At 46.4% G+C, this 15,774-nt stretch overlaps 1 pseudogene across 1 annotated transcript; it reads left to right on the top strand.

Annotated features, from left to right (window-relative positions):
- The first annotated feature begins 3,598 nt into the window (after nt 1-3,598).
- On the top strand, nt 3,599-13,349 carry LOC310995029 (E3 ubiquitin-protein ligase TRIM39-like; annotated as a pseudogene). The gene is made up of 3 exons: nt 3,599-3,751; nt 8,524-9,243; nt 11,924-13,349. The product of its transcript is annotated as an E3 ubiquitin-protein ligase TRIM39-like (transcript).
- The last annotated feature ends 2,425 nt before the right edge of the window (nt 13,350-15,774 follow it).

Below are 15,774 nucleotides of genomic sequence, written 5' to 3'. Positions count from 1 at the left end.
TAAAAAGACGACAGGTACGCGCCTGTCGTTTTTTTTTGACCAAATTTTTTTTTTTTTTTGACCAAAAATTAAAATTTCTCCAAATTTCTCCAAACTCGGATATATCATCTGGGGGTCCGAGGGGAGTCCAACGCAGAAGGTTTGGTTGAAATCGGGCCGGTGGTTTTGGAGAAAATGACCAAAAACCAAACAGGCGATTTTAAAAAGACGACAGGTACGCGCCTGTCGTTTTTTTTTTGACCAATTTTTTTTTTTTTTTTGACGAAAATTTAAAATTTCTCCAAACTCGAATATATCATCTGGGGGTCCGAGGGGAGTCCAACGCAGAAGGTTTGGTTGAAATCGGGCCGGTGGTTTTGGAGAAAATGACCAAAAACCAAACAGGCGATTTTAAAAAGACGACAGGTACGCGCCTGTCGTTTTTTTTTGACCAAATTTTTTTTTTTTTTTGACGAAAATTTAAAATTTCTCCAAACTCGATGTGACGGAGCGCCTTTGAACGCCCCGTCATTCCCTGACCGGCGCGCTCTCTCTCCCAGAGAGTGCCGGTGTCGGGGGCGCGCGCTGCGCCCTCATTGTTCCGGCGGAGCCAAGCTCCTTATAAACTGTTCCCCGCCGGCCGCATCTCGCGGTCCAGCGGTGGCATAAACTTTTTCCATGCCCTGAACTCTGTTCTCCCCACTGTGGGTCGTCGAGGGTGCACACTCGGCGCCTACGTGACACATACACACACACACCTACACACACGCTCACCTGCTGTTGCTGCGGAGGTCTGACTCGGGTTCACTGGCCGAACCGAGGCAGTTCCGGTCCACGTCATAAGTAGCGCACTGTGGCGCGCTACCTTGGGTCAGGTGACCACGGACTAAACCATATGTGGTTAATTGTTATAAAGTATTGTTAATTTATGTGTTCTGGGGGAAAAGTGGCGTAGCCATATGAGGGGTTATTAGTGCCACAGTACTGGAGTTTGATTTAAAGGGGTTCTGTAAGTTTTGTGTATTTTTCCCAGTTTATGTTCCTTAACCCCTGTGCTTTGTTAATTGGTTTGCCCGGGGGAGGGGCCAAGGGGGTATTTAAAGAGAGCTCAGCTCACTTGAAGGGGTGTTCGGCTGAGGAGCATGTAGACTTGCTGCCTGATTCCTGTAAATATCTTTTGCCTCCATCCTGTTGTAAATATTCCTGCTGGTTATTTTTTGCTTTGCCACCTGTGAGTATTTTGGTCTTTGGGTTTTTTTGGTGTAATAAAAAGAAAATCACCCAACAAAAGTTTGCCGACATCGAGATCCGACATCGAGCTGGCAAGACCAACGTTGTGGCAGATTATCTCTCCAGGTTGCCGCACATCGTCAACCTCTGGGAGGAGGGGGATAATGTGACGGAGCGCCTTTGAACGCCCCGTCATTCCCTGACCGGCGCGCTCTCTCTCCCAGAGAGTGCCGGTGTCGGGGGCGCGCACTGCGCCCTCATTGTTCCGGCGGAGCCAAGCTCCTTATAAACTGTTCCCCGCCGGCCGCATCTCGCGGTCCAGCGGTGGCATAAACTTTTTCCATGCCCTGAACTCTGTTCTCCCCACTGTGGGTCGTCGAGGGTGCACACTCGGCGCCTACGTGACACATACACACACACACCTACACACACGCTCACCTGCTGTTGCTGCGGAGGTCTGACTCGGGTTCACTGGCCGAACCGAGGCAGTTCCGGTCCACGTCATAAGTAGCGCACTGTGGCGCGCTACCTTGGGTCAGGTGACCACGGACTAAACCATATGTGGTTAATTGTTATAAAGTATTGTTAATTTATGTGTTCTGGGGGAAAAGTGGCGTAGCCATATGAGGGGTTATTAGTGCCACAGTACTGGAGTTTGATTTAAAGGGGTTCTGTAAGACATTTGGTGTCAGAAGTGGGATGGCCAGTCGGCGAGGGCGCCTGCGGTACACAGGAAGACGTACCGGGTTGCGCTCGCAAAAGGAGGAACCAGTACAGGACGAAGATGGCGAGGAGGGAGCCTGGTCCACAGCCGAGGAGGACGAAGGGGGTGCAGCGGCTCCATTCCTGCAGGCCAGCCCTGGAGCTCCAAGTCCAGGAGAGGAGCTGGTGGCCGTCATGAGGACCTTCCTGGAGGGACAGCAGAGAAGAGAGGAGGGGTTTCTGGCAGAGCTCCGGGGACTCCGGGCTTCGTGGCCAGCCCCGCAACTGGGTCAGGCAGTGGCAGGGCCGAGGCCGGTAGCACCGGTTCCTGCACCTATCCCAGAGATCGGGTCCCTATCACCATCTGAGAGGTCGCTGATGAGCCTGAGAATGGACTTACCGACACCCGCGGCACCACGCCGCAGTTCACCCTTAAGGGCGCCAAGGTTTGGGGTGAACAGTGGGTCAGAACCTCCGAGGCCGGAGAGCAGACCCTGTGGCGACCCCAAGATTCCCCAGTACCTGGCTGGGGAGGACATTGAAAATTACCTGCTTCGCTTCGAGCGGATTGCCAGAACGTGGGGTTGGCCAGATGGTGAGTGGGCATGTCGCCTGGTGCCGCTACTCACTGGGAAGGCGCTAGAGGCATACACCGCTATGGACGAGGAGAGGGCTCATTCGTACCCGGATCTGAAGGCGGCACTCCTGACCAAGTTTGACGTCTCACCGGAGACGTATCGCCAGCAGTTCCGGGCCATGGCAGTTCCGCCGGGAGAGAACCCAACAGAGACTTACCACCGCTTAAAGGGCCTCTACCGTCGGTGGATTCGGCCAGAGCAGCATACCAAGGAGCAGATCGGTGAGCAGGTCATTTTGGAGCAGCTGCTGCGAGTCTTCCCGGCGGACATCCGCACCTGGGTGAAGGAGCACGAGCCGACGGACGGGCTAGCTGCAGGCAAGCTCGCGCTGCAGTACCTCAACGCACGGAGGGGAGGCCCGCCTGCCTACCACGGTGGTCCCAGTCGTCAGGTGCCGTCGCAGCCCAGACCAGCAGCCAGAGCCGGCCAGCATCTGCCTGGAGAACCCCGGCCTGCACCTCGCCAGCGAAGCCCCGGTAAGGAGTTCATCTGTTTTTACTGCCAGCAAGCAGGGCACAAGGCTTCGTTGTGCCCCATTAGAAAAGCTAAGCTTAGCGGGGCATGTTACACTCCTCGGGTTGAGGTTGCAAGTACTGGGGGTGGGCAACAGCGCTTTAAGGATGTTATCATTAATGGTGAGGCTGTGACTGCTCTGGTTGACTCGGGGAGCTTCCTGACGCTGGTCCAAAGGGAGTTGGTGCCAACGGGCATGGTGGATTATAGCAGAAGGGAAGACATTGTGTGTGTGCACGGGGACAGCCATTCCTACCCCACAGCTGAGGTGACGGTGGTGGTGGATGAGCAACCGTACCTGCTGACTGTTGGGGTAGTGGAAAGGTTACCCGTGGCTGCTATCCTGGGGTGGGACTTACCTGTGCTGCTGGACGTGCTGCTGGAGGCCGGCCCCAAAGACAGTGACCTGGGGAAGGGTTTGTCCGGTCATCACCCGCGCCCAGGCCAGGGCGGGGGTGACGGCTGACCCAGGGCCGGAAAAAGGGCCCGATCAAGAAATATTTTCAACCCTGGACAGCAGTTTGTTTGAGGGGGCCATGAAGGGGCCCAGGAAGTCTCGCCGCCAGCGGCGGTTTGAAAAGGGGCTGAAGTCCCGGGAGCCGGACTGTGCAAAGGGCATATGGGAGGTGCCAGAGGACATTGGGGCCCTGCAAAAGGGGGATGGGACTCTGAAGCCCTTGTTCGCCAAGGTGGTTGGGGGGCTGGATATGTCAAAAGGGGAGAAAGAATGTTTTGTTGTTGACAGTGATGTTTTGTATGCAGTGGCGGATGGTGTCAAACGCCTTGTGGTTCCTTTGTCATGTCGGCCGATGATAATGCACCTGGCACACACCTTGCCAGGTGTGTGCCAGGTGCATTATCCCGACTGGGCCATCATCTTTCCATCCATCGCTACAAAGTATCGAACCCCGACACTCGAATATATCATCTGGGGGTCCGAGGGGAGTCCAACGCAGAAGGTTTGGTTGAAATCGGGCCGGTGGTTTTGGAGAAAATGACCAAAAACCAAACAGGCGATTTTAAAAAGACGACAGGTACGCGCCTGTCGTTTTTTTTTTTGACCAAATTTTTTTTTTTTTTTTGACCAAAAATTAAAATTTCTCCAAATTTCTCCAAACTCGGATATATCATCTGGGGGTCCGAGGGGAGTCCAACGCAGAAGGTTTGGTTGAAATCGGGCTGGTGGTTTTGGAGAAAATGACCAAAAACCAAACAGGCGATTTTAAAAAGACGACAGGTACGCGCCTGTCGTTTTTTTTTTTACCAAATTTTTTTTTTTTTTGACGAAAATTTAAAATTTCTCCAAACTCGAATATATCATCTGGGGGTCCGAGGGGAGTCCAACGCAGAAGGTTTGGTTGAAATCGGGCCGGTGGTTTTGGAGAAAATGACCAAAAACCAAACAGGCGATTTTAAAAAGACGACAGGTACGCGCCTGTCGTTTTTTTTTTTTACCAATTTTTTTTTTTTTTTTTGACCAAAAATTAAAATTTCTCAAAATTTCTCCAAACTCGGATATATCATCTGGGGGTCCGAGGGGAGTCCAACGCAGAAGGTTTGGTTGAAATCGGGCCGGTGGTTTTGGAGAAAATGACCAAAAACCAAACAGGCGATTTTAAAAAGACGACAGGTACGCGCCTGTCGTTTTTTTTTTTGACCAAATTTTTTTTTTTTTTTTTGACCAAAAATTTAAATTTCTCCAAATTTCTCCAAACTCGGATATATCATCTGGGGGTCCGAGGGGAGTCCAACGCAGAAGGTTTGGTTGAAATCGGGCCGGTGGTTTTGGAGAAAATGACCAAAAACCAAACAGGCGATTTTAAAAAGACGACAGGTACGCGCCTGTCGTTTTTTTTTGACCAAATTTTTTTTTTTTTTTTGACCAAAAATTAAAATTTCTCCAAATTTCTCCAAACTCGGATATATCATCTGGGGGTCCGAGGGGAGTCCAACGCAGAAGGTTTGGTTGAAATCGGGCCGGTGGTTTTGGAGAAAATGACCAAAAACCAAACAGGCGATTTTAAAAAGACGACAGGTACGCGCCTGTCGTTTTTTTTTTTACCAATTTTTTTTTTTTTTTGACGAAAATTTAAAATTTCTCCAAACTCGAATATATCATCTTGGGGGTCCGAGGGGAGTCCAACGCAGAAGGTTTGGTTGAAATCGGGCCGGTGGTTTTGGAGAAAATGACCAAAAACCAAACAGGCGATTTTAAAAAGACGACAGGTACGCGCCTGTCGTTTTATTTTGACCAAAATTTTTTTTTTTTTGACCAAAAATTAAAATTTCTCCAAATTTCTCCAAACTCGGATATATCATCTGGGGGTCCGAGGGGAGTCCAACGCAGAAGGTTTGGTTGAAATCGGGCCGGTGGTTTTGGAGAAAATGACCAAAAACCAAACAGGCGATTTTAAAAAGACGACAGGTACGCGCCTGTCGTTTTTTTTGACCAATTTTTTTTGACCAAAAATTTTAATTTCTCCAAATTTCTCCAAACTCGGATATATCATCTGGGGGTCCGAGGGGAGTCCAACGCAGAAGGTTTGGTTGAAATCGGGCCGGTGGTTTTGGAGAAAATGACCAAAAACCAAACAGGCGATTTTAAAAAGACGACAGGTACGCGCCTGTCGTTTTTTTTTTTACCAAATTTTTTTTTTTTTTGACGAAAATTTAAAATTTCTCCAAACTCGAATATATCATCTGGGGGTCCGAGGGGAGTCCAACGCAGAAGGTTTGGTTGAAATCGGGCCGGTGGTTTTGGAGAAAATGACCAAAAACCAAACAGGCGATTTTAAAAAGACGACAGGTACGCGCCTGTCGTTTTTTTTTGACCAAATTTTTTTTTTTTTTTGACCAAAAATTAAAATTTCTCCAAATTTCTCCAAACTCGGATATATCATCTGGGTGTCCGAGGGGAGTCCAACGCAGAAGGTTTGGTTGAAATCGGGCCGGTGGTTTTGGAGAAAATGACCAAAAACCAAACAGGCGATTTTAAAAAGACGACAGGTACGCGCCTGTCGTTTTTTTTTTTTACCAATTTTTTTTTTTTTTTTTTACCAAAAATTAAAATTTCTCAAAATTTCTCCAAACTCGGATATATCATCTGGGGGTCCGAGGGGAGTCCAACGCAGAAGGTTTGGTTGAAATCGGGCCGGTGGTTTTGGAGAAAATGACCAAAAACCAAACAGGCGATTTTAAAAAGACGACAGGTACGCGCCTGTCGTTTTTTTTTTTACCAATTTTTTTTTTTTTTTGACGAAAATTTAAAATTTCTCCAAACTCGAATATATCATCTTGGGGGTCCGAGGGGAGTCCAACGCAGAAGGTTTGGTTGAAATCGGGCCGGTGGTTTTGGAGAAAATGACCAAAAACCAAACAGGCGATTTTAAAAAGACGACAGGTACGCGCCTGTCGTTTTATTTTGACCAAAATTTTTTTTTTTTTGACCAAAAATTAAAATTTCTCCAAATTTCTCCAAACTCGGATATATCATCTGGGGGTCCGAGGGGAGTCCAACGCAGAAGGTTTGGTTGAAATCGGGCCGGTGGTTTTGGAGAAAATGACCAAAAACCAAACAGGCGATTTTAAAAAGACGACAGGTACGCGCCTGTCGTTTTTTTTGACCAATTTTTTTTGACCAAAAATTTAAATTTCTCCAAATTTCTCCAAACTCGGATATATCATCTGGGGGTCCGAGGGGAGTCCAACGCAGAAGGTTTGGTTGAAATCGGGCCGGTGGTTTTGGAGAAAATGACCAAAAACCAAACAGGCGATTTTAAAAAGACGACAGGTACGCGCCTGTCGTTTTTTTTTTTACCAAATTTTTTTTTTTTTTGACGAAAATTTAAAATTTCTCCAAACTCGAATATATCATCTGGGGGTCCGAGGGGAGTCCAACGCAGAAGGTTTGGTTGAAATCGGGCCGGTGGTTTTGGAGAAAATGACCAAAAACCAAACAGGCGATTTTAAAAAGACGACAGGTACGCGCCTGTCGTTTTTTTTTTGACCAAATTTTTTTTTTTTTTTGACCAAAAATTAAAATTTCTCCAAATTTCTCCAAACTCGGATATATCATCTGGGTGTCCGAGGGGAGTCCAACGCAGAAGGTTTGGTTGAAATCGGGCCGGTGGTTTTGGAGAAAATGACCAAAAACCAAACAGGCGATTTTAAAAAGACGACAGGTACGCGCCTGTCGTTTTTTTTTTTAACAATTTTTTTTTTTTTTTGACGAAAATTTAAAATTTCTCCAAACTTGAATATATCATCTGGGGGTCCGAGGGGAGTCCAACGCAGAAGGTTTGGTTGAAATCGGGCCGGTGGTTTTGGAGAAAATGACCAAAAACCAAACAGGCGATTTTAAAAAGACGACAGGTACGCGCCTGTCGTTTTTTTTTGACCAAATTTTTTTTTTTTTTTTGACCAAAAATTGAAATTTCTCCAAATTTCTCCAAACTCGGATATATCATCTGGGGGTCCGAGGGGAGTCCAACGCAGAAGGTTTGGTTGAAATCGGGCCGGTGGTTTTGGAGAAAATGACCAAAAACCAAACAGGCGATTTTAAAAAGACGACAGGTACGCGCCTGTCGTTTTTTTTTGACCAAATTTTTTTTTTTTTTTTGACCAAAAATTTAAATTTCTCCAAACTCGGATATATCATCTGGGGGTCCGAGGGGAGTCCTACGCAGAAGGTTTGGTTGAAATCGGGCCGGTGGTTTTGGAGAAAATGACCAAAAACCAAACAGCCGATTTTAAAAAGACGACAGGTACGCGCCTGTCGTTTTATTTTGACCAAAATTTTTTTTTTTTTGACCAAAAATTAAAATTTCTCCAAATTTCTCCAAACTCGGATATATCATCTGGGGGTCCGAGGGGAGTCCTACGCAGAAGGTTTGGTTGAAATCGGGCCGGTGGTTTTGGAGAAAATGACCAAAAACCAAACAGGCGATTTTAAAAAGACGACAGGTACGCGCCTGTCGTTTTTTTTTGACCAAATTTTTTTTTTTTTTTGACCAAAAATTAAAATTTCTCCAAATTTCTCCAAACTCGGATATATCATCTGGGGGTCCGAGGGGAGTCCAACGCAGAAGGTTTGGTTGAAATCGGGCCGGTGGTTTTGGAGAAAATGACCAAAAACCAAACAGGCGATTTTAAAAAGACGACAGGTACGCGCCTGTCGTTTTTTTTGACCAAATTTTTTTTTTTTTTTGACCAAAAATTAAAATTTAATCTGGCTTTGAAGAACCTCTGTGAGAGCTTCTTACAGCAGAGAGAGCAGAGATCTTCAGAGGCTCTCTGCAGTCTGCACTCTGAGAAACTCAAACTCTTCTGTCTGGACCTTCAGCAGCCAGTGTGTCTCATCTGCAGAGATTCAGACAAACACAAAAACCACAGAATCAAACCCATCGATGAAGCTGCTACACAACTCAAGAAGGAACTTGAGGAAACTCTGGTGCCCTTAAAGAAGAAGTTAAAGCGTTCTGGAGAAGTTCAAGTGGAGTTTGGTCAAACAGCAGAACACATTAAGGTCCAGGCCCGACACACAGAGAGGCAGATTAAGGAGCAGTTTAAGAAGCTTCACCAGTTTCTAGAAGAGGAAGAGGAGGCCAGGATGGCTGCACTGAGGGAGGAAGAGGAGCAGAAGAGTCAGAGGATGAAGGAGAAGATGGAGGCTCTGAGCAGAGAGATAGCAGCTCTTTCACACACAGTCAGAGCCACAGAGGACGAGCTGAGAGCTGAAGACGTCTCATTCCTGCTCAACTACAAGGCTGCAGTGGAAAGAGTCCAGCAGCGCCCCCTGCTGGAGGATCCACAGCTGGACTCAGGAGCTCTGATAGACCAGGCCAAACACCTGGGCAACCTGACCTTCAACATCTGGAGCAAGATGAAGGACATGGTCTCCTACAGTCCTGTGGTTCTGGACCCAAACACTGCTCATCCAGAACTCATCCTGTCTGATGATCTGACCAGCGGGAGACGAAGAGACAAACAGCAGCTTCCTGACAATCCAGAGAGGATTGATCATTACCCCTCTGTCCTGGGCTCTGAGGGTTTTAACTCAGGGACTCACAGCTGGGATGTCCAGGTTGGAGACAATAAAGGATGGACACTGGGTGTGGTACCAGAGTCTTTGCAGAGGAAGGGAGACAACATATGGTCTGGATTATGGATGTTATGGTTCAGTGTAGGTAAATACGGAGCATGGTCACCATCAACTTCATGGACTCGTCTCCCAGAGCAGAAGAAGTTCCAGAGGATCAGAGTGAATCTGGACTTGAACAGAGGAAAACTGTCGTTCTCTGATCCTGATACTAACACACACATACACATAGGGCTGGGCGATATGGCAAAAAACTTTATCACGATATGTTTTTCCATATTGATCGATTCTCGATATCGTCTCGATATGTATTTTTTTGCTGACGCTGCCAGTTCAAGCAGCATCCTGACTGAATCCTGAAGAAACCAGAGAATGTGTTCAGTTTGGGAGGATGACATGAGTTCACTTTAATGTTCATTAAGGGTGGAACAGTTTAATAATCCACAGTTTGATTTGATTTACATTGTTGTTGTTGTTTTCTGTTGTCTTTTTTCTACCATACACCAGCTCTAAAATGTGTCAATCACGAGGTCTTTCTAGTTATTTGAACAGGTTGTAGACAAATATTTAGCTATTTAGCTATTCTGACAACAGGCTTTATGCCGAGCCCCACTACTACTCGAACTTAACAGGCTCTGATGAATCCAGGTGTGTCTGACTCTGACCTCAGTAGTCACAAAAACTGTCAGACACACCTGGATTAATCAGTTTGTCCAATAATGTAAGACAGGAAGGAAAGGAGCCTGTTTGAGCTCAGGAAGTAGTGGAGCTGTGCATAAAGCCTATTTATTGATCTGACTCGGTAACCACGAGCGCAGTTCACGTCAACTCAAGTGATCTGCAGGTTGTTGTTTCACTTCACCGCTCTGACGCGACGCTCCGTGTGTGTGTGTGTGTGTGTGTGTGTGTGCGCGCGCGCGCGCGGCGCTGACACAGAGAGAGAGAGGGAGGGAGAGAGACTGTCGGCGCATACTGTGAGTGGATTTGACTCCGCGCGCACTGTCCGCGGACTTTTTGCGGTTTCATAGGCGAGCATACAGTGTCACATTCGAAACAGATCGAGTCCGCGCGGTCAAAAATTGAGCTTTGCGCGGAAGGGACCGGCGGTCGCCCGCTTTGGGTCCTCGTCTGCCTCGAGTGCGCGCGGATGTCCGCGGAGTCAAATACGCCGGAGTATGTTGGGGCCTGAGCCTAGCGCATGTTCTTCACACTGTACATGAGCAAACAGACATGTTACCGCAGAATAAACGTCACAAGCAGCTCCTTGTTTCCTCCACTTTGTGGCCGTGGTTGGCTATCATCAGGTCGCTCTGACTCCACACTGACAGGCTTCTTTAGCCGGGACAGACGAACTGATGCTCCACACGTTCACAATCGCTTCAGTTGCCATCGGCTCCACCTCCACTCGTTTCCTCCCTCTTTTACAACTTTCACTTTATCACAGCTTGGGATCAATTAAGTATATCTATCTATCCATCTTGTCCTTCCTCCCTTTAGCTGCAGCAGCTCAAACAAGCTCTGCATGCTCAGGACAGGAGGCGGAGTATCAGACGGAAGTATGGCCGGCTGCTGTCGCGCATATTTACTTTCATGTGATATCGAGGAATAGGGCCATAGCTTATTATCGAAATCGATCAAAGATTTATCGCGATCCCGTATCGAGATCGTTATATCGCCCAGCCCTACATACACACCTTCACACACACTTTCACTCAGAAGATGTTTCCATACATTAACATCAGTGATAACCTCCCGGTGAAGCTGTTACCAGTGAAGGTGTCAGTGAGAGTGGAGCAGAGCAGTTAGAGATAAAGAGGACGATCATATTTATCATGTTGTCTATTTCTTGAAGGGAAAAGTCACTGAAATGAACCTGTTAAACTGCACCTATTTTTTATCTCTATGAGTCATTTAACATTACATTTTTTATTATGACTTTGTGTGGAGTGATGAGTTTAAAAATTATACATTACTTAACATTTGATTCTTCTTCTCCAGATGATAAAATGTCAAACAGTAAAAGTGATTCTCGTTTGATTAAATGTGTGAAAAGTTTGTATCTGTTCATATGAAATGATCTAAAATGTATCAACATGTCAGTTCATCACAAGAGCTGAATGTTCATTTATTCCTGTTTTTCATCAACATAATAAAATGTTGTCTTGACTTGGATTCAGCTCCGTCTCCTGCATCTACACAACAATAAATGTTGTGGACTAGTTTCAGTACAAGTTCCCCGAAACTGAGCTGGAATGAAAGTTCGTATTTAGTATAAATGTAGTTCCTTTAAGTTGTAACTGAAGCACATCCTGCAAATGTTTGATAAATGCTGCTTTTCTGTCATCATGGTGTCTTGAACTCATTTCTTCACTGCAGGCCTGTGTTTGAAGTTCTCCAATAATGAATTAAGACTCTTTAGACGTTAAATGATCCACAAACAGAAACTTAACAGAGCTGCTGCATCATCCTGCTGAACTTTCAGTTTGACAAAGCTCCGCCCCCTCACATGACTCGTAAACCAGGAAACTGCTGCACTTCCTCTTCAGTCCCAGAGACGCAGACTGAAGAAGAGACGGTCAGATTCAGCTTCAGACCAAACTAACAACTTCCTGTGAGTGAGTCCAGCTACAACACTGCTGCTTCAACCTGCTGACACTCCACACACTGAAGGTGAGTTTGACTAAAACCTGGACTCAGAGTCACAGTAAACCTCAGTCTAGTCAGTAGAGGAGGGAGGGGAGCCATGACTGACTCTACTTCCTGTCTGCTGTGTTTTCAGATTCACTCACAGACTAAATGGCTTCCAGACCAGAGGAGGATCTCTGCTGTCCGGTCTGTACGGAGGTCTTCAGAGATCCTGTTGTTCTGACCTGCAGCCACAGCTTCTGTAAAGACTGTCTGAAGAGCTGGTGGAAGGAGAAACGAGATCCACTGTGTCCAGTTTGTAAGAGAAGATCTTCAAGAGACCGACCACCTCTTAGTCTGGCGTTGAAGAACCTGTGTGAGAGCTTCTTACAGCAGAGAGAGCAGAGATCTTCAGAGGCTCTCTGCAGTCTGCACTCTGAGAAACTCAAACTCTTCTGTCTGGACCATCAGCAGCCAGTATGTCTCATCTGTCTGCATTCAGACACACACAAAAACCACAGAATCAAACCCATCGATGAAGCTGCTTCACAACTCAAGAAGGAACTTGAGGAAACTCTGGAGCTCTTAAAGAAGAAGTTAAAGGGTTTTGAAGAAGTTCAGGTGAAGTTTGATCAAACAGCAGAACACATTAAGGTCCAGGCCCGACACACAGAGAGGCAGATTAAGGAGCAGTTTAAGAAGCTTCACCAGTTTCTAGAAGAGGAAGAGGAGGCCAGGATGGCTGCACTGAGGGAGGAAGAGGAGCAGAAGAGTCAGAGGATGAAGGAGAAGATGGAGGCTCTGAGCAGAGAGATAGCAGCTCTTTCACACACAGTCAGAGCCACAGAGGACGAGCTGGGAGCTGAAGACATCTCATTCCTGCTCAACTGCAAGGCTGCAGTGGAAAGAGTCCAGCAGCGCCCCCTGCTGGAGGATCCACAGCTGGACTCAGGAGCTCTGATAGACCAGGCCAAACACCTGGGCAACCTGACCTTCAACATCTGGAACAAGATGAAGGACATGGTCTCCTACAGTCCTGTGGTTCTGGACCCAAACACTGCTCATCCAGAACTCATCCTGTCTGAAGATCTGACCAGTGTGAGACGAGGAGACAAACAGCAGCTTCCTGACAATCCAGAGAGGATTGATGGTTACTACTGTGTCCTGGGCTCTGAAGGTTTTAACTCAGGGACTCACAGCTGGGATGTCCAGGTTGGAGACAATACAAACTGGATGCTAGGTGTGTTAACAGAGTCTGTGCAGAGGAAGGCAACATATGCTTTGGATTATGGGTGTTATGGTTCAATGGATATAAATACAGAGCAAAGTCACCATCAGCCCCAGACATTGTTCTCCCAGAGCAGAAGAAGTTCCAGAGGATCAGAGTGAATCTGGACTTGAACAGAGGAAAACTGTCGTTCTCTGATCCTGATACTAACACACACATACACACCTTCACACACACTTTCACTCAGAAGATGTTTCCATACATTTACACTTTTGATAAACTCGCATTGAAGCTGTTACCAGTGAAGGTGTCAATGACAGTGGAGCAGAGCAGTTAGAGATAAAGAGGACGATCATATTTATCATGTTGTTTATTTCTTGAAGGGAAAAGTCAGTGAATATAACCTGTTAAACTGCACCTGTCCTCCTGCTGCCTCATTATTACAGTTTTCATGTGTAAAATATTTTCACTCTTTTTTTTTAAAAATCTTTGAGTCATTTCACATTAAACTTGTTATTATGACTTTGTGTGGAGTGATGAGTTAAAAATGTATACATTACTTAACATTTGATTCTTCTTCTATCCTAACCCTACGACCGAATCACACCCGTGCTGATATACAGTACAACAGTACTCCCTCTCATGTGATATTGCTTAAATATATAATCAGGAAAGTATTGGCTGATCATGTCAGTGCTGAAGCAGCATTTTACTGTTGTCATTGGTCAAAGTGGTTTAACAACTTGGTATATGGCTTCAACTAGCTGCTGCACAGCAATAGGTCGGGTCCAGGCTATTTTTTTGGCAAATTTAGGTCACCTGACAGGAATATGTTGGTGCATTACATGTGAACAGATACATTATATTCCCGCGTAAGTTTAACCCATGATCTAACGCACCGTGACACTGAGCTGGACCCCCCATCGAGAGATGAAGTCTGCTACCCGCTAGCTTCTCTAGTTGTAGCAACTTTGGGCGCATGACGTCTGTCCGACTACCCATTTCTCCGACCATACATTTCTTTATTTTTGCGTCCAATAGTCCGACCTCTCACTTCTCTGAATTAATTAGCCCTAACCCTTAACCTTACCCTAAACCTAACCTTAACACTGTAGAATATGGGTAGTCGGAGAAATGAGCCGTCGGACTTTTGGGCAGTCGGACTGTTGTATGCTCCCCGCAACTTTAGCAATGACCGCCCCATAACAAACAGCGCAGTCTATTGATCCACGTGCAACCGATCAAAAAGCCACTTATAGCCACAAATAATGCTCAGAACAGCACCAAACATCATCAACAGTACAAACAGGGTCCCAGCCCATAATACGAGGCATCAAACATCTGTTAGCTTTGCCTGGTTTCTATTGAAAAGAGACAAAAACAACTAACCCACTCTCCTCCAGTTATACGCTATGCAGCATCCAGTCCGTGTCCAGCATACCGTCCAGACACTGACAACACACGTCGGAGTCCGACTGGCAGCACAAACATCTGGTTTCACTGGCAGGCCACTGGCAGGACCACACTGAGCACTTGATTCCCCCAGGTCCAGCACATAGACTCCACCGGCTCTCTCCCTCTTTCACTTTTCTCCTCCATTTCCAGCACATAGACTCCACCGGTAGCTCTCCCTCTTTCACTTTTATCCTCCATTTCCTTCAGCAGTAAACTCGGTCTCAAACTGATAGTGGCGCCCATCGAAATGAAACCAGTCGTTGTTGTTCTCAAACTCCATAAACTCAGCCGTGTTGTCCCTTCTGTGATGTCTGCTTGTTACTGCCATGGTTTCAGGTAGTCAGCTGGCGTGGAGGCGATTACCGAGTGAAGTAGAGTCCCGCAGCTCAAGGATGAAAATGTGTGTACAACTCCATATAATGCAGCCAAAGTTCCTATGTATCTTGCCTATCACTTTATAAAAGTCATTATCGAGTGTTCACAGGGAAATTAATGGAATTGGGCATTTCTAACTCATATTTGCGGGAGAGAATCACGTAAACAAGCGCGAGATTAGGCGCAACGTCACACGTGTGATCAGGACGACGTTTGTTGCCGGATCTCGAACAAGCCTTAAGCAGACATCACAGTATAGGGACAACACGGCTGAGTTCATGGAGTTTGAGAATAACAACGACTGGTTTCATTTCGATGGGTGCCACTATCAGTTTGAGACTGAGTTTACTGAAGACAAACTGAAGGAAATGGAGGCGAAAAGTGAAAGAGGGGCAGCTGCCAGTGGAGTTTATGTGCTGGACCTGGGGGAATCAAGTGGTCGGTCTGAAACCAGATGTTTGTGCTGCCAGTCGGACTCGGACGTGTGTTGTCAGTGCCTGGACGCGGAAAGTTGCTGCATAGCATATAACTAATAAAGGAGAGGTGAGTTGTTGTCCTCTCTTTTCAATAGAAACCAGACAAAGCTAACAGATGTTTAATGCCTCATATTATGTGCTGGGACCCTGTTTGTACTGTTAATGACGTTTGGTGCTGTTCTGAGTTTTATTTGTGACTATAAGTGGCTTTTTGATCGGTTGCGCGTGGATCAATAGACTGCGCTATTTGTTATGATGCAGTCATTGCTAAAATTGCTACAACTAGAGAAGGTAGCGGTTAGCAGACTTCATCTCTCAAGGGGGGGTCTTGCTCAGTGTCACAGTGCGTTGGACCATGGGTTAAATTTACGCCGGAATATCCCTTTACGGATACAGAGATAGAGTTTGATGGTACAATTATTGCCTGAGCAAAAATGGCTTTTGCTTTCACACAAT

The sequence above is a fragment of the Trachurus trachurus genome, assembly GCF_905171665.1.
Source record: "Trachurus trachurus genome assembly, chromosome: 12".
Taxonomy (NCBI): Eukaryota; Metazoa; Chordata; class Actinopteri; order Carangiformes; family Carangidae; genus Trachurus; species Trachurus trachurus.
Note: the sequence above shows the minus strand (reverse complement) of the source record. Positions and strands in the feature narration are given on the sequence as shown.